The sequence below is a fragment of the Rhinopithecus bieti genome, unplaced genomic scaffold (genome assembly GCF_001698545.2).
Source record: "Rhinopithecus bieti isolate Rb0 unplaced genomic scaffold, ASM169854v2 scaffold_1624, whole genome shotgun sequence".
NCBI lineage: Eukaryota > Metazoa > Chordata > Mammalia > Primates > Cercopithecidae > Rhinopithecus > Rhinopithecus bieti.
Window position 1 is genome coordinate 80962 of NW_016803776.1, and position 24040 is coordinate 105001.

Sequence of the window (24040 nt, forward strand, 5' to 3'; positions counted from 1 at the left end):
TATTGTTATTAGCATGTCACATTCAAATTCTTTTGCCAGTTCATCATAAGACAAAGCTCAAACCTCCCTCGCTGAGAAAAATTGCCAGCAACTATCAAAGGATATGTTATTCCCTCATTGTAAACAACATTTATGGAGCACCCATTGTTTCTGGGGCATGTTCAGATTCAGTGAAATATAAGATATGGCCTCTGCCTGATAAGGACTTAAAATGTTTAGGAACTGATGTGTACATGTGAGTAATTATTTCAGATTTTAGGGAACAAGAGCCGACTGACAGTTGAGATCATACCAGCTACCAGAGGGCAGGGGAAGGAGAGATCTTTTGTGAGGGTTGATGACAGAAGTACTTTATGGAGATGGAATTCCAGTGGAATTCTTAAGAATGGGCTGGATTGAAATAAATTTCTAAGAGGAAAAAGGAGTGCGGGCTGGAAAGCAAATAAGGGACTCAAAGTTTGTAAATTGGCCAGTGTGGCTGAAAGAAAGAAGTACATCTCATAGGGAGCTAAGAGGCAAAGGAAGGAAAAGTATGTTGGGCTAGATGATGAAGAGCTCTGGATTTAAATCTGTGGAGTTAAGAATTTGTCCTGTACACAGTGCATAGTCATTACAGAGTCCTGAACAGGTCGGTGACACCATAAGCTGCAGTCTTGGGAAGGCTGTGTTAGTAGCAATATGCTTGGTGGACTTGGGAAGGGGTGTAGACTTGGCCAGGAGCAGCAGAGCAGCCTCAAGGCGGAGGGACTATTTCTGTTATTTTAGGCCTTGGTGAAATCTTGAAATGTCAGTATCCCATTCTGCAGATGGAAAAAACACAAAATGACTTCTGAGCCAAACAGAACAAGGAGGTATGTAGGCAATAAAACTAAGATGCCTTCAGCAATCCTAGTACAGAATTAGCCACACTTACCCAACTGCCTGCTGTCCTCCTTTTGACGTTAGAGTGACTCTTATTCTTTGGCAACATTACTCAGTTCCTCCAGAGGTGGCAGCTTGGGAGAGAGAACCTCTTTGTCACTGATAGATACACATTCATTTATCCACCATGAATGCGACAAATTTTCTAAAGGAGTTTCCTCGAGTTTAGCCTGTTGGGGTTTGACTCTCCATAAAGCCGGGTTTCTTCTGCCTCTCCCCCACACACCCCTCCTCCGTGGTCTGTATCCTCTCCAGGAAGACAGAGAGTTAACCTTTGCAATCGGATTTGCTCTGTGCAACATGAAGTGTCACCCACAAACACAGTGTACAAGGCGTCTGTGAAACGTATGAAAAGAAGTCCAGGAATTCAGTTAATTAACCACATCAGTTTCTTAACGTGATCAATTTTAATTAAACTGAATTTTAATAGAGATCTGTGTAGTCTGTAGAGACCAATTGCTAATTCTACAAAGCATGTGCTGCTTTTCAGTTCAGATTTGCTCCCATCTAATTAATATGGATAGAGCATTAAGCCTTTTTGGACTCTGGTGGTTTTCATTTCATGACTATTAATGATTTTAATGAACTGGACTAATTCAGTAGTTTTCATCCCAGTGTTTCAGGGCTTTGTTCATCACAAATTTCAGGTTTATAATTGGTTTCCAGGTCTTAACAGTGGTCATTGATCAGCTTCAGCAGTTCCTTTTACAACTCGGTAGGCACTGGAGACTCTGTTAACCCTTTGCTGCCTGGAGCTGAGAACAGTGCAGCGCTTCAGGACAGAGTCCTGGCTTAACCATCAACCTAACACAGTCACAGGGGCAGGGGAGAACTTAAAATTCATATGGTGATGTTAGCACAGGACAGAACAGAAAAGGTCACTCCAGCAATACAGAAGCTTTAAAAAAAAAAAAAAAAAGACTGGGGATTAGCTTTATTTTTCAGCTTTAATTTTCAATACTCCAAGTGAGATATGCGTAATGAAATTATCATTCTCATTTTGGCAAATCACATTTTCTAACCACTCATTGGCCCCTGCCAATCCCTACTGGGCATCTTTATCGACAGCAAAAGAGCTAAGACTAAGGAGTAAGAAAAAAGAATTATGAAGAGCTAATAAAAAGCAGAAGCAGGGAGACTGGGCTGAGGAGGGGCATAGCTTGGGAAAACTAACACAGATAAAGAAATGTATACATTGATGAATACGTACTTATTTTTACATGACCGGGGTTGATCTTCACCATTGGAGACTTGCTCATGATCCTTTGCTGCCCTGAAAATAAACAATGATATTTGAGCCTCTCATTTAAAATAAAAGACAAAACTTTTAAATATTCTGTATCCAAAATGACTATTACATCTTTATGTTGCTGGTGCTGCCTTACTCAGTTCCGAAAAGTGACAGGCAGGATGAATATACAGAAGAATCAAGGTCACACCACCCAAATAAAGCAAGGTAGAAAAGAGTAGATTCTCTGAAACAGACACCTACCTCTTTAATTATCCAAGAAACAGCGACGTAAACACCCAAACCGCAGTCCAGAAATGTAGCTCAGAATCATCAGAAGCTCTTAAAAGCTTGTTTTGTAAGCCTACCCAGAAAATTTCCCCTGCCCCTCACCCACCAATGGAAGAACATAAAATCTTTGCAGAGGTACAGAACTGTAATTCACAAATGTTCCAGGGTTGATTTTTTTCCCTGAAAATATTCTGCCAGAGATTGAGTTGATCTGGATTCCAAATCCAGTTGAAATCTCTTCAGCAGTTTAATTTGTAAAAAGATCTTTCTTATTCAGTAATATTCTTACAAAGATGGTGACTTTTTTTTTTAACATATCATCTCTGTATTTTCAAGCACAGAGGATCTGAAGAATAAATTAAATGAAGATCATTACCAAGGTAGCATTTAAAATGACCCAGGAGAAAAAATATGTATAAAGTTGAGAACGTTCATTTATTTTATATTTTCTCACTCCACTCCCCTTGACTCACTCATGCTTGGTTTCTTTGATAACGTTGGTTGGCAAATTATGTCTCTGGCCAGTTGAATTTATTTCTTCTCCTATAGGTTAATATATTTAAACAAACTGCTGGTTATAATAGAGTTGATTGTATATCTTTAATTCCCATTCATCTCTCAATCCTTTTCAGTCTTACTTCTGTCCCAAAGAGCTGCAGATATGCTCTCCATCTATAAAATGGCGATAATAATGGCTTCCTTGAAGGGCCATTGTGTAGATTAGCACACTTAGCAAGGTGGCTCAGTAAATTATGGCTATTACTACTGCTCAAATCACCAATGACCTTTTGATTGACAAACAGCTTATGTCCTTATCTGCCAAGCTGTCTGAAGCATTTGACACTGTAAACCACGCTTTTTAAAATCCTTCCAAGAAAGCACTCATTTATACCTCTGTTCTTTTAACAAATATATATGGAACATCAGGCATTGGTCTAGGCACTGGAGATACCATGTATTTCAGCAAGGCAGAAAGTTCTTGTCTTCTAGGAGTTTTTATTTTTTTCTAATGAGGAAAATAGACAAATATGAATCAAAAAGTAATAGCTAACATTTATTGAGAACTTAAATTGTACCAGACAACATTCTTAGCTTTTTGCATATTTTAACTTATTTAACTTAGATGAGTGTACTATCATGATCCCCATTTTACAGATGAGGACACCAAGGCACTGGTAGTTAACTATCTTGGTCAGGGTCACAAAGTTTGTGAATGATGGAGTCTGAATTTAAACCAAAGCAGTCTGCTCCAAAATCCAAGTTTCTAAACCCAATGCTCTACTAAAAATCAGAAAACAAGAGTGACATCACACAAAGAAAGACACTGTAAATGGTGTGGTCAGGGAAACCCTCTTTGAGGGGGTGATGTGTGAGCAGAAACTCCAATACTGAGAAAGAATAAAGAAAGTGTGGTATCCTGGAAGTCAAGTTATATGAACTGAGTTGAGTCTCCCACAACAAATTCATATGTTGAAGCCTTCATCCCCAGTGTGACTGCATTTGGAGACAGGGCTTTTAGGAGTTAATTTGGAATAAGTGAGATCATAAAGGTGAGGGTGTTACTTAACAGTACTTTAGAAGGTGGCTTTAGAAGAGAAGGAAAAGAAAGAGCTCTCTCGCTCCACATACATGCACTGAGGAAAGATCAAGAGAGGACACAGTAAAAATGCAGTCATCTCTACACCGGAAAGAAAGTCCCCACCAGAAAAAGAATTGGCCAGCACTTTGATCTTGGACTTCCCAGTCTTCAGAACTGTGAGAAAATAAATTTCTGTTGTGTAAGCACCCAGTTGTTGGTGTTTGTTTTGGCAGCCCAAGCTGACTAAGACACCAAATGAAGTCTAGAAGCCTGGAAGAATAATGTCTCTGAGATGTTTAATGAAGAAGGCCAGAGTACTTGAGAGTTTAGAAAGATGAACTTTGACAAGAGGTATTGCAATGGGTTCAAAAGAGTGATGAAAATGCTAGGTGTGGTGGCTCACATCTGTAATCCCATCGACTCAGGAGGCTAAGGCAGGAGTTTTGCTTGAGGCCAGGAGTTCAAGACCAGCCTGGGCAACATCATGAGACCACTCCCATCTCTAAAAATAAAAATAAGAACTCTTAGCCAGGTGTGATGGTACATGCCTGTAGTTCCAACTACTTGGGGGACTGAGATGTGAGGATTGCCTGGGAGTTCAAGGCTGCAGTGAGCTATGATTATGCCACTGTACTCCAGCCTGGGTGACAGAGTGAGATTACAATTCACCCCAAAAGGTGGGCAGAGGTCAGGAAAAGAAAAACAAATGTAAACAGCTCTTTCATGGAGATTTCTTACAAAAGGAATCAAGAGCTAAGCCATTACAGCACTGAAGGACCTTTAACATGGAAGATAATACATAATGTTTATATGCTGATGGTGTAACTTAGTAGACAGAGGAAAAACAGTTCATCCACTGTTCCAGAAAGGGAGGCGGGGGTTAAGGACATACAGTCGGCCCTCCCTATCTGTGGGTTCCACATTCGTGGATTCAACCAACCACAGATCAAAAAAATATGGGGGTAGAACAATAAAAAATAACAATACAACAAGAAAAATATAAATAATGCAAATTAAAAACAATATGGTGCAATAATTGTTTACATAGAATTTATATTGTATTATATTTTAAATAATCTAGAGATGATTTAAAGTAAATAATCTAGAGATGATTTAAAGTAAATAATCTAGAGATGATTTAAAGTATATGGAGGATATGCATTGGTTCTATGCAAATACTATGCCATTTTATGTCAGGAACTTGAGCATCCTCAGATTTTGGTATTCGTGGGGGTCCTGAAACAACTGTATACACAAGAAGGGAAAGCAGAGTTCACAAATATATTCAAATACCTGGGTAGGACAGAAGATTTGATAGTGGAAAGGAGATAATTTTCGGTTTCCCTCGTTAAGTGAACATTACATTAACAGAAACTATGTGTCATTCATAACTGGACACTATCGCTATTATCTACCCCTTGTAGAGATGAGGAAACTGAGCCCCAGAGAAAATAAATAACTGGCTCACAGAATTCACTCAGGTAGCGAGTAGCAAAACTGGAATTTGAACTAAACCTGTCTCTTTTGATTGTTTTTTTTGTTTTTGTTTTTTACTTGAGTAAACTAAAAAAGACCCACCATTAGTTGAAAGTGAAAGGAAAGACAATTATTTTGGAGTTTGGAAAGTAGAGGACAAGTTGAGATAATTATTTTAGAAAACAGACAAGCAAGTTGAGTAATGAAATATGCAGAATTTCTAGGCTGTGCTGAGGATTTTCTTGAGATTATAAACATAAATTTTAAATGAAACCAGTCTATATGGATTTGTGTTGTGTTGTTTTGTTTTGTCTATAGCTCTATTTAACTGATGAAATACAGCAATAAATTTTAAATAGGTTTTGGGGTTTGCCAGTAGAATATGATGGAAGGAGAGACAGACAAGGCAATTGAGGATATATAGAAAATTTTATGATCATCAATCGTGGATCTAAACTGGATGAGGAGGAATGACAGACCAGAGAGGGTGATAGGTAGTAAATGTGGATAGACTGAAGTGGGTTTGGTAGAGTAGGTAATCTGAAACATGAAAGCGAGTATTTCTTCATTAAGATTTTGAAGTTTAGAGTGTGAGGTATTTGGCATTAAGACTTTTGGAAAGTCCTAGGGTCAGACCATGGAAGGTGGGGGAGGGAGGTATAGACTCAAAGTATATAGGAAGCAATGACGTCAGGGTAATGATGGGCAGGGTGTGACCATCGAGATTCTCAGGAATAATGGCAGGAGAACAGTGCAGGGAAAGACAGTGAGCCAGTGCTAAAACTTCAGAGGTTGAAAGAAGTGACCAGGTGACAGGCGATTGCAAAAGAGGAGAGAACAAATGGGAATTTAATGTCATCTGCTTCAAAGGGGCCAGGGGTTTTGAGGGTGAAGGAAGGCACTAGGGTCTAGAAATAGCAGTGAAGAAAAATAACACTAATCCTCATCCAGACCCCAGTGCAAACCCTTTCCATACTTTCCGATGAGTTTGTTTGCTTCGCTTTTGGTATTGTACTCTACATTTCTAAGCAATACGCATACATGGCCACTTCTTAACTTCACTGTTTTAGGCATTATTTATTGACTTTGAATTTTGGAAAATGAGGATTCTCTTTGACACACGTGTGTATATATACACACACACGCACATAGTCTCTCTCTAAACCCATTCTGGTTATATGTATGGGTTCTGTTGTTTTCTTTCTGAAAACTTGCAAAAAATTATTTTTATTTTGGTCTCTAGTGTTTGAAATTTATTATTCTGGGCACAGGGTGGACTCCTTCAATCTGGAAACTCATGCTCTTTGGATTGGGGAAAATGTCTTGATTTATTTCTTTGAGGATAGATTTTCCTCCATTCTCTCTTCTTACTCTCCTATTATTCAGATGTTACTTGGTCATCCAATTTTCTTATTTCTTCTCTCTTTATTTCCATTTCTTAGTCCTTTTGGTATAGCGGTATAGGGGTATAGACAGTCCTAGAGCAATTTTTTAGTTAATCCCTCAGTTTGAGGTTTCCTTGACTCAAATTTAGATTTTAAAAAGGCATTTTCAAGTAAAGATAGTGATTTCACTTCTTAAAGATTACTGTGCACCACCTCCATCCCCACCCCATCTACATTTTGGGACAGTCAGCAGGCTTCCTTGTGGCCTGAATAAGAGGTCAGAGTTTTTCGAGTCCCCTTTTTATAGGCTGGGCAGATCTTTGAGGTCCTTGGGCCCCTAGGTGTGGTTCTATTCCTCATGTGGCTTTAAAATACCCACTCCCAGACCATAGGTCCAATATCTGGTCTGATAGCCACACGGTGCCAGCAGTCCCTTCTCATCATTTCGGCTCTGATTTCATGCTTCAGTTCTGGCATCTGGGCATTTGTTTTAAATTCAGCTATGTGGCAAAAAGAGTAGTTTGTTATAATATTTTATTCAAGATTCCATGAGTTTGTGGTGGGAGAAAACAGGCAAAATTCTGCTATATCTATTACCCTTGTCTAAGGATTGTGCAAACATCACCTTCCTTTTTTTCTTTATTCTTTTTTTTTTTTTTTTTAGGGGATTGGAGTCTCACTCTGTTGCCCAGGCTGGAGTACAGTGGCACGATGTCAGCTCACTGCAACCTCCATCTCCCGGGTTTAAGTGACTCTTGTGCCTCAGCCTCCCAGTAGCTGGGATTACGGGCACCCGCCACCATGCCCGGCTAATTTTTGTATTTTTAGTAGAGACAGAATTTCAACATGTTGGCCAGGCTGGTCTTGAACTCCTGACCTCAAGAGATCCGCCTACGTTGGCCTCTCAAAGTGCTGGGATTACAAGTGTGAACCACCATGCTTGGCCCCACCTTTCCTTTTATATGTCCTGCCTGGGTACTGTACCGGGCTTCTACCTGTTGTCCTTGCTGCAAGTTACTACTTCCTTGTTTCCCTTTTCAGTTATTGATATAAAAAAACTAACAATCTGATTTTGTTGCTCCAGTCCTTAAAAGCCTCCTTTGGCTTACTATAACTTTCAAGATCAAGGCCATTAGCCAGGTCACAAAGTTACTCAAAACTTAATCCCAATTATTAGGGACTGAATTGTGTCCCCTTCAAATACGTATGTTGGAAATTCTAACCCCTGGGATCTCAGAATGTGACTGTTGAGATAGGGTTGACTGAAGTCATATGGGTGGGCCCTCATCTGATATGACTGGTGTCCATATGAGAAGGCAAAGACGCCAGGGCTGTGCATATACCAAGAAAGAGCCATGCGAAGACATGGAGAGAAGACAGAAATATGCAAGCCCAGGAGCGAGGCTTGTGGAGAAACAAACCTGCAAACAGCTTGATCTTGGACTTCTAGACTCCAGAACTGTGAGAAATATACCTCTGCTGTTTAATCCACCCAGTCTGTGATATATTGTTCTTGCTAACTGTATATCCCATTACTTCCCTTCCCAGTAACCCAGATATGACCAATGATTCACCATCCCTCAATTATGCAAGTTGTTTTTCACAACTGGAAACCTCAGGGAATACTGCCCTTACAGATATGTTAGGCTAAATAGGCACCCCCCAAGATATCCAGGTCCTGATTATCAGAACCTATGAGTGTTAACTTAGATAGCAAAAGGGACTTTGCAGTTGTGAATAAGTTAAGGGTTTTTTCTTTTTTTTTCTTTTTTCTTTTTTTGAGACAGAGTTTTGCTCTTGTTGCCCAGGCTGGAGTGCAATGGCATAATCTTGACTCATCACAACCTCTGCCTCCCAGGTTCAAGTGATTCTCCTGCCTCAGCCTCCCAAGTACCTGGGATTACAGGCATGCGCCACCAAGCCTGGCTAATTTTGTATTTTTAGTAGAGATGGGGTTTCTCCATGTTGGTCAGGCTGGTCTCAATCTCCTGACCTCAGGTGATCCACCTGCCTCGGCCTCCCAAAGTGCTGGGATTACAGGCGTGTGCCACCGTGCCCAGCTGAGTTAAGGATCTTAAGAAGGAGAAAACATCCTAGATGATCCAGGTGGGCCCTATATGTAATCACAGGAGTCTTTATAAGAAGGAGGCAGAGGGAGATTTGACTACAAAAGAAGAGGTAGGAAATGTGATAATGGAAACAAGAGGCTGGAGTGATTGGAAGAAGGGGTCACAAGGTGAGGAATGTGGAAAGCCTCCAGAAGCTGGAAAAGGCAAGGAAACTGTTTCTCCCCTAGAACATCCAGAAGGAACCAGTCCTACTGATGCCTTGACTCAAGCCCAGTAAAACTAATGTTTGAACCTCTGGCCTCCAGAACTGTAACTGAATAAATTTGTATTATTTTAAGCCACCAAGATTGTAGAAACTTGTTACAGAAGTCACAGACAACTAAAACACCACAGACATTTTGAATTGCCTCTTCAGAACCAGATTTTATGCCATTTCCTCTGCAAAGCCCTCCCTTATTCCCTCAAACAGGACCATGTCTCTTTATTCAGTTTTCTTGAAACATCTGTCCTACATTAATAGGACATTATTCAAAAATCTACTCTATTAGGGCTGGGCACGGTGGCTCACGCCTGTAATCCCAGCACTTTGGGAGGCCAAGGCAGGCGGATCACGAGATCAGGGAGATCGACACCAATCCTGGCATTAACACGGTGAAAACCCCCATCTACTACTAAAAAAATACAATAAAAAAAAAAAAAATTAGCTGGGCAGGTGGCAGGCGCCTGTAGTCCCAGCTGCTGGCGAGGCTGAGGCAGGAGAATGGCTTGAACCCTGGGAGAGTGGGAGCTTGCAGATGAGCCGACGATCCCACCCACTGCACTCCAAGCTGGGCAACAGAGCCAGACTCCGTCTCAAAAAAAAAAAAATCTACTGTATTTAGATTTTTTAAAACTTTATTACTTTTAAACAATTATAATTATACCAAAAGTTACATAAATAGTATCGTGTACCCTTCTTTCAGCTTCCTCTAATGTTGACATCTTACATGACTATGATAAAAAATCAAAACTAGAAAACTCACTTTGGTACAATACTACTAACTAGACCACACACTTTATTCAGTTGTCATTAACTATGTTGGGTTTAAATTATTTTTTACACTAGATTGTGAGTTCCTCAAAGTCTGGGATCACTTACCTCATTTGTCTTAATATTCATAATGCCTAATGAACACTAGCATCTCAATAAATGTTTTAGAATAAATGAGATGGGAAGCATGGAGAGAAGACTGGAAAGGAGATGTGATAAACTCAAGTTTGTTTGTTCACATTATTTTAAAAATTACTGTTGCATCTTTGGGCGGGAAGCAGAATGAAAATGGAACAATAGTCTTGTATGACATTAAAATTTTAGTGATATTTCAATGCTGTACTCTGACTTCTTGGCATATATTTTCACATTTGGAAAACAACACATGAATTTTTATTACATGTACTGTACCTCATTCCAATTAAGAAGTTTTTTTAAACGATCATTTAATAGTTCAGATGCTAAAACTTTCATTTTACCTAGCTAGTATTTTAGTTAGGATTTTCCAAAAGAATAGCTAAAAAAATTATCTAGTATTTATTTTCTTGCTGAGTTCCACCTCAAAAAAGTCCTGTATTAATGAAAAGTTGTCTTACATGTGAAACTGAGAATACAGGAAAACATTTGAAAGGCTTATTGATGAAACTTGAGCAGTTGCACATTCTTCTGTGGCCGCAGTTGGAAAATGAAACATTTCTTTTCTATTTGGCAATTTAAAGTTAAATATATGTTTTATTTCCCAGCTAAAGCTACATTTGTGCATTTAAATGATGTGTAAATCATTCTGTGAGACAGAAAGGTTTAGCCACAGGTCACCAAAGGTGAGGTTATCTGATCCTGGAAGGAACACTAGAGATGAGAGCTCATGTGTCAAATCTGCCCTTCAGCTATTGCTGACCTTTTTCTATAGATCAACTTAGCAGACTTTTGGAAAAACAGAGGAAAGGGATGACAGTCACTATTTGCCTGCTATGAACAGAGCGATAATGTACATGATCTGTTTTAAACCCCTCCCCAAACCTCACATTGTAGATCATTATTAGCCCTAATTTTCAGATAAGAAAGCAGAAGCTCAGAGATTAAGCAATTTGTCCAAATCACAAAACTATTACATGAAGAGCTGGGGGTCTATCTCACTTTGACCTCTAACCTTATGCTCTTTCTTCTGCGGCTGATGACTTTCTACAAAAGCAGGGGCTTTCTACTTTGACTGAACATTAGAATCACCTGGGTAGCTTCACAAACTCCCAAAATGTAGGCGGCCCCACTCTGGCAGTGGGGCCCAGGTATCTGTATATTGAAAACCCCTCCAGGTGATTCCAGTGTGCAGGAAAGTTTAAGAATGAAGGAGAGGCCTCAAAATAGAAGAAATAGAAGGCATCCCAGATAGTCTGATTTGGAAAGCATAGAAGGACCCCACATCTAATAATGATCTCCCAAAGTGGACTTCTATGATGCCTAATATTCCTATCATCTGCATCATTTATTTGGGTAAAGGTATCTGTTCTCCAGAAGGCCACTGTTAAAATGCAAATAAGTCACTTAATAGGAGAAATGCATTAATATACGATTGTCCAAGCCCGGATTACATGATTCTGTCTTGGTCAACATTTTTAATCACCACCTTGGAGAAAGATGCACAAGGTTTGCTCATTAAATTTGTAGCTGACACAGACCTAGAAAAGCTAGCTCATTTGTTAGAATCTGAGATCAGACCTTCCCATCCTGTCTCCTCCCTCACCAACAAAATCTCTAGAGGCTGAAACACTGGATTCACATGAAGAATTAATATAAAGTCTTGAGAATGCAGATTCAAAATATGAACAGCATAAAAACCTGATTTCAAAATAATTCATGTGGAAACAATTCTGGAGATTTTAATACACGTTAAGCTGTATATGGACCCAATAATATGATCTTGCTGATAAAAATGCTGATGAAATCTCAGGTTTCACAAACAGAGGTATCACATTCAGGTCAAGGGGTGTGACCATCCCTTGACCTGTAGACTATTTAAATAATATTAGGGGAATTATGTTTCCAAAGAGACTGAAAACTAGATAGTGTCCAGATGAAGGGTGGCAATCAGAATGTGGAAGAACCTGGAAACTACATCAACTGAGGAAAAAGCACAGCTGAGATGTCATTTCATCTGTGGGACTTTCCAGAATATCCCCATATACTTAACTAGAATAATTTCCTCCTTTTCAATGCATTGTTCTTGGTACATTTTAATCTCATATAACATTATAGGATAGTTAGTGGTATGTTTATTTCCTGATAAACTGTTATGCTCCTGAAGCCAATGACTGTGTTTTATTCTTATTTATTTTCCAACACCTTTTTTATGGTAGATATTACTGAATCACTCTTGTGACATCCTTTGCTATTTGGTTTTCATTTTCTTGAAATTCCCTAATTCAAATTTGCTGAAAGAAATATATTACTTGGCGTGAGCTAGGTAACAACCTCTCAGGGATGGGAATATCTGTTTAGGGTTGGCAGTTAGACTAGATCATGTTTATTTCAACTGAAGTTTCCATAATTCATAGATTCCTCTAATTCATGGTTGGTTTAACAGCTGGCAAGCAGAGAGTGCAGTTCTGAAGCAATGGGAGCAAAGGTGGTATATTTTCACTAGACCATATAGTGAAATGAAGGGAGGGGAAGGAAGTTAGAGACCTGTGTGATCCACAAAGAGTATAAGTCTTGATGAAGTGCTAATCTGAGATGGAAGCAGTGGGAAAATTAGTAGATCAAAGAGGATGGCATGCAAAAAGAAAAAAAATCAATTTTTTTCTAATTTCTCAGGTTAAACCAGACATGACTATGAAATATTTTCTGCATCTATTTACAATCCCAATCTTGTTCCATTCTTTTCTCCAAGTTTGGTTTATAATTTCTCTTATAATGAAAAAAAACAAGTAAATTATATGTGACTTCTGTGTCTAGCTCTGTTGGAATATCTAGGGCTATTTCATTTATCTGTTGTATCACAAATCACCCCAAATCTTAGTGACATAAAAAAGCAACCATTTTATAATGCCTATAAACTCTGTGGATCAGGAATTCAGAAAAGACACGGTGGAAATGGCTCTTCTCTACTCCTTGATGTCTTCTTGAGCCTCAGCTAGGATTGTGCAAACAGCTAGAGAGCAAGAAGAGGTGAGGCTGAAGGATTGACTTCCATGATGCTTCTTCTCTTGTATGTGTGGAATTTGGAAGGGATCTCTAAAGAACAGGCTCAGATTGGACTGTTCACAAGACCACCTCTGTGGTCAATTCAGTATGGCAGTCTCCAAGTAGACTTTTAAGATGATGTTTCATGGCTTTAAGAGCAAGTGTTCCAGCAGCATAAAGCAGATGTTGAATGGCCATTTATGAATTCTGCTGTAATCCATTAGCTGAAGTAGTTCTAAGTCTGCCCAAACTTAAGGATAGGGGTCAAAGATCTCACCTCTTAAAAGGAGTGGGATCAAAAAGGATTTACAGCCATGTGTTACCACCACAGTAACACACTAATATACTTTCTGAGAATGACCATAAAAATCAGATAAATTTTTTTAAAGAAGAAGAGGACCCCATCAAAAAACTGCTGATGAAAATAATACTCAAAATGCTAAGATGCCAGTGAGAAGGAAATCACAGAGAGATTTTATAACCACTTTTTACTTCAGGGCATTTGTTGATTTTTGAATGGGGAGCCAAGAATTCACTCAGAGGGCCAGAACATATAGCTTCTGTTAAAAGGCAGAGAAGTCAGTGGAAAATCTGGCAATCTCACAGGGCTACAGAACCAAAAATTAGAGTTTGGAACTGCCATGATAGCCAGAATTTGGTGATGGGTGGGGAAGGTGGAGGCAAGATTCTCATTAGAAGAAAGAAGTAAGCCCAGCTCTCTGCCTGTTTTCCCTTAAGAAATTTGCTGATTCTACAGAAAAGGAGAATAAGAATCATATAATAAAGCAAATTTTTCTACTTTCTCTTGGTTCTGGGAAGACAAAAAAAAGTGACACTTGAGTACTTGGGACACACTATAGGGAGGGGCCCTACTAGATACATCAGATTATTGATTGAAAAACACTGAGGATGCCAATCTAGGAGCATGGACAAACTAGATACAGAATTTTGGAAAACTGCAATCCATCTTTGAATTAGCTCAGTTCCCATTTGGCTTAAAGGAGCCTGCTACCATTCTATTTGCTTACCGAAGGATAATATCAACTCTGTGTAGGATAAGATAGCATTATTAAGTGCCTCTAATACTTATTATTAGCAATATCTGGCTATTAGTAAAAAATATATCCAGGTATGTCAAGAAACAGAACCAAGAGAAAAAAATGACAACAGAAGCAGACCTGCAGATGACACATTTCTTAGTGTTATTAGGGATAGACTTTAATGTAATTGGACTTAATACATCCAAGAAAACAGGTGTTAATATGGAGAATTTCACTAGATACCTGGCATTTATTTTGAAAACAAAATAGAAGTTATAGAATTAAGCCATAATAGCTGGAACTTGAAATTAAGACTCAATAGATAGATGGGTTTACCAGCAGATCAGACATAGCAGAAAAGTTGGTTACTAAATTGGAATATAAATTGGTAGAAAATATCCAGGCCAAAGCACAGAGAGCTAAAATGATACGGAATAGGTAAGATCATAGAGACATATGGGACATGGTGAAGAGCTCAGAGAAAAATAAAATATAAAAAACATTTGAAAGGATAATAGTAAAAGTTTCCCAAGACTGACAAATATATCAGCCACAAGAATCCCTGTGAACTTCAATAGAGCACACAGGCCAAAAACACAACCAAACAGACAAACAAACAAAAAATATAAACCAAACCAAAGCAAAACAAATCTCCTCACCTAAGCTCAGAATAATAACGTTTCTGAAAGAAAACAAATAAGAAAACAAAAAAGCAGCCAGAGGTTTTTTAATGTATTGCCTTTAAAATAGAAACATTAAAATTTACAGTTGCCTTCTCGACAGGAATGATGGAAGTCAGAAGACAATGGAAAAACATCTTTAAAGATGTTTTTCTAAAACAAAACTAAAAGAAAATGTTAACGCAATTTTATATTTGGTAAAACTAGTTTTAAAAACTGAAGGTCAAATAATGATGTTTTTGGACAGAAAAAAACTGAGTGAACTCAACATTAGGAGACTGAAAGAAACACTAATGGACAGATGGAAAATGATCCATAAAAAAGCCATGAAAATACAAGAAGGAATGAAGAACTAAGTAAACATTAAATAGTTAGATAAATATAAATGAGTATTGAACATACAAAGCAATAAGTAGGTCTTTAGGGGGCTTAAGATGCACAGAATTAAAATACATAATAACAGAAAAGCCCAAAATGAGTAAATGGAGGTAAAGTATTCCAAAGTCCTTGTGTTATCTGTGAATGGCTAAAAATATTCATTTTTATGTAAATCAAGGCTGTATGTTACTGAAAGAATGTATAACTAACAGGGCTCTACCTAACTAAACTATAACTAGCCTGCTTCAAGATATAGATTGCAAACATTGGGTTTACCCAAAAGAAGTTAAGAAAGAAGAGGAGAAAGAAAATAACAAGTGAGACAAACAGTCAATAAATAAAGATAAACCCAAGAATCATATGTGTTTTAAATACTACAACTTAAAAATCAAAATGGTCATACTAAACAGAATTAAATCCAACTATATACTGTTTAGACCTTAATTAAGGGACACACCTACTTTAAATGGGAAACATAGAAAAATCAGGTAAAATAATATACAAATCAGGTGAAATAATAGCCTGAAAGGATTCAGAGACCATTTGCTGTCCATGCTGACTCTTTCACTTTATGTATCATGCTGCTGAGTCTCAGAGTGACAGCAAGTCAGGTAGACTAAGGATTCTACAGGATTCTGACTCCCGGCTCCGTCATTTTCATCTAACACCATAAATGGAAATTGCCATACTTTCCGTCGTGTCTCATTGATTCCCAAACCAGAATGCCATGTTACTCTCAGTAGAGCCCATTCATGCTGGACCGACTGTGTTTGGGGAAAACAGAACTCTAAGAATACGTTTCTGAAATGGTTTCCTTTGTGGAATCTGTGAGAGACTTTTGATTTGCACAGTATGATTGATTTGTAATCTCTGCTGCCCAGCTCAGAGGATGGATGCGTGGGCAGTGAGACATCCCTCTGCATGATACTTTTTTTTTTTCTTTCCCTCATTCCCTTTTCACTTTCTTTCCCATTCAAGATTTATGACTAGGGAAAAGATAAAAGAAAAAAACAAATGCAAACTCTAAGCCAAGAGAGTGTTCCTGACTATATTTCAGCTCTCCTAACAAATTGCCTGATCAAGTTCACCTAGCTCAGTCAACAAATCAGATGAGAAATTTTAACCCATTGCCCACCAGTATCACATTGGTGGGGAAGATGACATTTATTTGTCTAACATGATCATGTATTAAAATTAGATGTGAATTATAATGCAAAAATAAAATGTTAGAACTAATTGTGGCAAGTGAGGTATTTGTGTGATTATCTATTTGAAACAATCAGATCAAAGCTACCTTTGTCTCCAAAGACAAAAATGATAGTGGCACAACATAGAGCCCTGACTTGGGGTCTGCTTTTGACTTGTCTGTCTCCTTTCCCTGACAGACCTGAGCAGCAGCCTCAGGTTTTTCCCAGTGTCTGGGTTAATTAGAAGTAGAGCAGGAATTATATACAGCCTGAGGCTTTAGAATCAGATTATATGGTCAATCAAGCTCATTAGCTGTCATAGCAGGGATAACGCAAGAAGTCTTTAAAGCCTCTGAGTTATAACGTTTCCTCCTCCAAGACTATAGACTTAAGGACCTACAATTATACTCCTTTCCATAGTCTTCCCCACTAATACAATAGCTAACATTTCTTAAACACTGTGAGCTCGGTATCTTAAATGCTTCTTTCATTTAATCCTCATAACAACCCTATGAGGTAAGTACTGCTGTTATTACCACTTTACAGATGAGGACACTCATGTTCAAAAGGATTAAATAGTACCAAAGCCAGTCACCTAATCAGTGGCCAAGATGGACTTTGAATCCAGTGGCCTACAGTCCTTAGCACCCCATCTGTCTCTAGGACAAAAACGCTGACTTGGATCTCATCTGACTGTCTGGGTCCCTGATAGCCTGCTAACTCCTTAGACCCTCGGCCTGAGAGTGGACTCTTTCTACATGCTCTACAATCTCAAGATCCAGGGAAGAATTCTGTCTTCCCTGGCAGTTACAACTTCCTGAAAGTTTCAACTCTGGCCTCCCTCAAACAGTTCCCTCGCTGCTTCTAAGCTTACAATATCCTTTGGACACTGTGTTTCAAGCTGTACAACTGCTTTTATGAGTACCAGCTGCCAAATCTCAACCAGCCTCTCCTGGTCAGTCCCAGCGCTTTCGCTGTTACCAACAGAAACTTTGGCTCTCCCGTTCCCAGCATGCCTGGCTCCTAAGCGTGCGCCCGCCATCGCAGTCTGCGGACACATGCAGACTGTTTAACTGGAGCATATAATCATTTCATAGTAAACTCCTAATAAGGCATTCCCAAGAGTATCAGCCTCTGTGACAGCTTGTCAGACCCATATTTCAGGCTGCCTTAGGCTGCCAGGTAGAATTATGAACTGTTGCTGTTTTCTCTGTTTTTCAGTTAGTTATCTTTTGCCATTCTAAATCATTTAAATGATTTGCAGATTTTATTTCAGCTTTTTTTTCTTGATGACGTATTCCTCCCCTCCTTTCATTATTATTTTTAAATAAAATTCCTCAGACTTAGCAGGAAAGGCCACTTGAAAGTAAAGTCTCACAAAACAAAATAAATGAGAAGCATAGATTTCCCTCTGTGACCCTTTTGTCATTCTCTATGCATTAAGCAACTGTGCATTAAGCTTAATAACTTTGGGCTAATGTTCAAAAGGGACAATGGAAGCCTTGGAAGTGACACTGTGAATATTGAAGTCCAAAGGGTAAAGAGAATGTGATATCCTTCTTATGGCTGATGAGGGAGTGGCCTCATAAAAGGGAAATGAGGGTGTTAGTCTAGATGATCACCGGGGTTCTGTAAAGTTGTAAAATTCTAAGTGGTCAAGGGGGACAGCCCTAATATGGTGGGTTAAAGTGTGAAGGTAATCACTAACACCATACTTGGCCCTAATAATTTGTCTACTTCTTACTGATCTGAATGGATATATTGCTGTTAATATCCCAGAAATAATTTGCAGAGGGTCCCTTGAAACTATGTTATAGATTTCAGTGCCATGTAAAGGTTCTTGGTTATTTTCTGGCCTGTTACTGAGTCTAAAAAAACTCATATCTCTTGAGACTCTTGGTTGGAAACCTTAGAAACCAACGCTGGCTACTTAGCAAAAGAGGATTTATTGGAAGGAAGAGCAAGTCACAGAATCAATGGGAGGCTGGAGGACCTAGCATAGAAAATACACCATCATGAAATGACTCTGGGGGCTGGAGAGGAAACTATGTCTTATCGAAGGAAATGTCTGGTCCCCAAGCCACACCTACTGCTGTGATGCACACAACCTCTGAACATTCCCTCTGACTGAGTCACCAAAGAGCCAAAGTTCTGAGAATAAGAATCACAATGGCACCTTGGTCACTGTTTCCCAGTTGTCCCAGGTGGGCTGAAAAGGAATATGATCTCCTAGACTTCTAGAGTGGGAGGTAATAAGAACTGCCTTACCATTAAACCGACATTCAAAGAGGACTTCCACCCAAAAGGAAATTGGGGAGGAGTATGATCGAATACGAGACAGGCATACAAAGATCAAATGTCTGCGACAACAGTATATTACAATAGGGTGTACACCTACGTATGTTACTATGTGGTATGCCTATTGTATTCAAAATATCATTAGCTTTAGGGTCAGATAGACTTTATTAAAAACGTAACCCTGCCACTTTCTAGCTGTGTGACCAGGCAGATGTGTTTTTAGCTCTGGGATTCTCAGACAATTCTTTCTCCTTTTGTCCTTATAGGCTTAAGGACACGATTCATACAAAAGCTAGCACACAGTAGGTTTTTATTATTTTACTTTTCTTGGAGGAAGACATGTTCCTCATTTTGTATCTTAAATAGTGGCTAGCCAAGCAAAACTCTTCTAAAAGACTTTGACAAAGAGTCTTTGAAATGAGGAAATGGAATAAAATGTAGTAATTAGTAGCATACAGACAGCTTGAGCCCTGTTCCACAAACAGGAAACCTGTACCATGATCTGGGAGGGACACCTTTTCTCAGCGTTTATACCAAATGGCAAAGTATCCTTTACCTTGATAATTGGATGTCTCTCCCTTTGATTGAGAAATTAGATCTCTTCCCCCTCGCGCTGCCACCCATATATTTTACTTTACAATTTAGAATGCTGGGGTGTCTCTGAATTTTGCTGGTGCATTTGCTTAGAATTAATACTATTATCATAAAGGGCCAAGTTTTTAAATTTATTTTCATGCTAAGTTAGCAGGAAAGATCAAAGTCCTTTCATCTTATGACTGAACTGCTCAAGCATCTAAAAATGCCTTCAGGATTTCAGATAGAAGCCACCACAGTATGTGATACATTCTTTTTATAGACTTACAGGTCTATGAGCCTTTTTTTTTTTTTTTTGCAACCTAATACAGCTAGCTACTGCATTGTGTGGCAAATGAAGCAAAGAGGTCTGCTTTCATTAGCCACACTTCCTTAACTAAAAATGCTCAGTCTGCCTTGTGTAGTTTTTTTGTTTGTTTGTTTGTTTGTTTTCTAGCAGAAAGATGACCTGAGCTTTTTTAAAACAAAATGTTAGGGTCTTTAAGAAAATTATCCAGTATTAACTTCAGTTAACTAAGAAAGAAATTGATATTTTTAACCAGATTTTAGAGCATGTATTAAAGCTTCTGGTGTATATTGGTGAGCCGAGCCAATTTCATCAAATTCTCTCAGGCCTGTCATCCTCCAAATCTAACTATGTAAGACATCCAAATATTAAGGAAAATCCCTGTCTTTTGGTAAGCGGTGTCTGGAATGTTCAAATAGAAAAAGTAACTATAACTTCATGGTTATATTCTCTACAAGTATATATACAAATGTTTGCTTGTGAGCATGATGTTTACCATGAAAACTGAAAGCAATCTAAATGTCCAGCAGTAGAGGGTTGAGTAGATAAAATGTGATCTATCTCTATAAAAGAAAACCTCATTATTGGTAATATTCTGAGGAAAAATGGCATGCAAATTTCATTTCACTATAGGTAAAATATGATTTAAAACAATACTTTCAATATGATCTCAACTTTGTAAATACACAGAGACACAAACAGAAAAAAAGACTAGGATGACATTCCAACTACACAGTTATTTTTTCCCTAAGTGGTACAATTGTAGTTGGTTTTATTTTTTTCCTTTTGTGCATCTGTATTTTCTAGAATTACAGCAAAAAGAATTAAAAACAGTAAATTATTTAATATAGCAACAAGATATGATTGACGTTATTTTGTTTTCAGACTTTCGACTCTCAAACTTACATCAGATATTAGCAGTGTTACTCACTTCTAGATAAGGTATCGAAGTCATGGACCAAAGGGATGAATATGAGACTTACAAACCTTGGATGTGTTATTTCCTACTACTTAAAATTCTTTAACTCCATCCCTAATATGAATGTTTGGCTAGATGGTGCTGACACACTTGCAGATATTTTTCTTTCTGAGTTAAGCTTCAATTACATCCTTCATCATCCTGCCTAATTAATGTTCATATATTTGAGTATGGCCACTGCAGTTAGTAGTTAGTAACCCGAAACATCAACTTACTGAAGAAAAAAATCCTGATGTATAATAATAAATTGTGTTGTTCCCCGCCACCCACTCTAAAGTAATTATTCTAGTACTGAGAAAAAGTCTGAGTCTGTTTCTTCCAGGCCCCCTGCACTGGTGATTTGTTCCTGGCACAAGCACAGCCTTAAATCTTCACCCTCAAATTAGAATTCTTCTTCTGAAGTCTCACATGCTGGTGAAGTGAATGGCTCTGGCATCGGAATGCCTGGGTTTAAATTTTAGTTTCATCACCAACTAACAAGCTGTGTGGCTTTGGGCAAGTTAGTTAACCTCTTTATGTTTCAGTTTCCTCCTCTATAATAGGGGGAAAATATTGGCACTTACCCCATGAAGTTACAGTGAAGACTGCTTGAATTAATACATGTAGAATTTGAAACAGTGGCACACAGTAAGTGCTCTATAAATAAAAGGCATGCTGGCCATTTTCTCTTTGCCCTCCTCATCCCTTCATAAATCCATCCTCATACTTCTCTGCCTTGCTCAGGGCCCACAGAAACTGACCTCTCTAGACTGCATTCCCCAACTTCCTCACCTCTGGCTTCTAGTTGGGTTTGCCAGTAGATTGTAGGGCAGGAAGAAACCGATGTTCCAGAATTTATTCCTCCCTGTCTTTGCTGCTCCTTTTAGGGATCGGGTAGTGGCTGCATTCTTCTATGGCTACAGTTGGAATGGCAACAGTTCCTGATAGGCAGTCCCTCTCTAGAGCACCCATTTTCATAAGATTTCTCTAACACCATTCCTTTCTCTTGCTTTTCCAGGCCTTGGGACAGTAACAGCTCCCAATTGTTGCTAATTCCTGGGTGCTTCACCATGCTTTGTTGGTTCCCTGAAGCCTGCCCATGTCTCTCTAAATTGTCTCTTCATTAAATGTTCTCTAGTTAATACCTTTTGAGAGAGCCAAGTGCTTCCTGTTGGGACCCTGACTGATGCAACTGAACATTATTAATATATGTGTCCTTTTGCTCATAGCAATATTGCAGTCAGAAGAAATTGATGAGCATAAAAGTGATCCTTTTATTGAGCATGCAAGGTGCCAGACAACTTTCAGATTCTTCTGAATTATGAATGCCTCAGGTTTGCTAAACCATCTAAGAATCACACTGGTGAAATCTGAAGGATGGAATTTTTAGTTACGGTTTTATTTGTGCATCAGGAAATCTGCTGCTTAGAAATCATACTAAGCTTTGGATTCTTTTAAGATTCTTGTCTGCTTATACACTGTCTTTGTTCAAAGTGTTCAAGAAAAATGCCTGGCTGTGATTTCTACTAAATTTATACCAGGTGATAGTTTTGAGTCAATTAACTATTCATTTACTCATTCATCAAATATAAATTGAGGGCCTGCTCTGTGCCAGGGGAACACACTGCTGGGGAAAATATTGAAAGCAGAAAACAGAGGCAAGGCACAGTCCTTGTGGAACTTAACTTTCTAATTAGGGGGAAAAATTTAATTCTCTGAATGAATGTAAACATACATACACACACACACAAACACACACACACACGGTAAAATTATAGGTGTGACAGTGCCATGAAGGGAGGCACATGATACCAAAAGAGTCTTTAATAGAGAGATACGATCTATCAGGAGATAAGGGAAGGCACTCTCAATACGGTAACATGCGATAAAACCTGAAGAATAAGAATGAGTTGATAAGGGAGAGAATTTCAGAAAGGGGAAAGAGCATGTGCCAAGGCCCTGTGGTGAGTGTGGACTGTGGTGAGAACTGAAGAGATCAGTGTGGCCAGAGGGCAGGAAAGGGAATACATGATGAGGCTGAGAGGAAGCTGAAGGCTAACAGGATGGGGCCTTAAAGACCATGTTCAGCAGTTTGTCTTATTTCTAAGAGCAATGGGACACCATTGGAGGATTTTTAAGCAAGAAATGATGGGACTGGGTTTTGAGTTTTCAAAATCATTTTGTCTCTACAGGAGTTGTTGTTCTAAACTCTAGGATTCCAGACCACAAAAACAAGTTGAAATAAGAATAGAGAATGTTCACTAGTTTCTTTGCAGGTGATTAGATAGGAGCTAAAATAATTCATCCTAACCAAAAGGATTCTTCTCAAGGCTTCAGTAGTGACAGGTAATTTCAAGATGTGATCGTTATATGTGTCTGTTTCTAATCAATCCCTGATTCTACATTTCAGCAAGTCAGCACTGCTCCATATTTTTGTAACTTTCTGGTAATTTTCATGTCACAGCTGTCACTGGGCTCCCTGCTGGACCCAAGTACACATAACTAATTAATCAATCAATCAAGGAGGAGAGAAAGTCATGTCTGATGCTACAATGAGGATCTTTGCTTGCTAAACTCAATGACTAGTTTAAGGTAGGATTAAAAAACAAGGAGGCCTTCTTAGGAAGCCGAACTTTCAGATTTAAAGATAATTCCTGAGACTAATGGTCTTGTAATTTAGAGTGTGTGCACTGTGGTTACCTTGCTGGTTATTCCATACTATCAACGGAAGCAAATCTATGGCTGGAACTCTCATTGCTACCCCATCATCAATATGGAGGGAGGCGGGAGGCAGGGAAAGGGAACAACAGGGAGAGGGAAGAATTCCTGAGTCAGGAGTCTGGATCTAGCTCACCCACTAATCCACTACCTACATAAACTTGGGCAAGTCATTTTAGCTCACAGGGCCTCATTTCTTCACCTGTGAAAAATTAGTCCTGTTGAAAGTAAAGAGAGGAATCCATCAAGGGAAGCAGTCACAACTTCAAGTATGGATGGACATAGGATGCCTCCAGACTTGAGTCCTTGGCACTCTGGATCCAGAAAGCTGACTCTGTTTACCCACAGCTAACCATGTTAATTAAAGTTTGCTGCTTTATCTTTTCAATAACCAGGAGGAACAGCAAAGAAGTTCTATCTTACGTGTTTCACTCATCAGATTAGGTCTGATTCTTCTGCTCCAATAGACAAGCCTAAAGTTCAGTGGTGCTTCCCAGTAGAGGAGTATCATGTAAAATATTTGCACACATGAGGCAGTGTACCTGCAGAACCAGCCTAATCTGGTTCAATTTTGTGTAATAAAATGGTGACTTGTTTTTCAGTTGCCATGGAACCCCCATTGCAAGTTACGTAACCTGAGCATACCCAGATGAGTGAAGTGCACAGCCATGGGTGGAACCTAGATACTTGGACCAAGGAACAGGGATTGAGTTAAGACGTGAACACCACATGCTGGTGTGAT

General features: G+C 38.8%; 1 long non-coding RNA gene across 1 annotated transcript; it reads right to left on the reverse strand.

The window, feature by feature from the left end:
• Positions 1-583: 583 nt before the first annotated feature.
• Positions 584-2194, reverse strand: LOC108515663 (uncharacterized). Its single transcript, XR_001881587.1, has 3 exons — positions 2132-2194; positions 914-995; positions 584-800 (listed from the first exon to the last, which is right to left on the reverse strand). It is a non-coding gene; the product is annotated as an uncharacterized LOC108515663 (long non-coding RNA).
• Positions 2195-24040: the final 21846 nt, after the last annotated feature.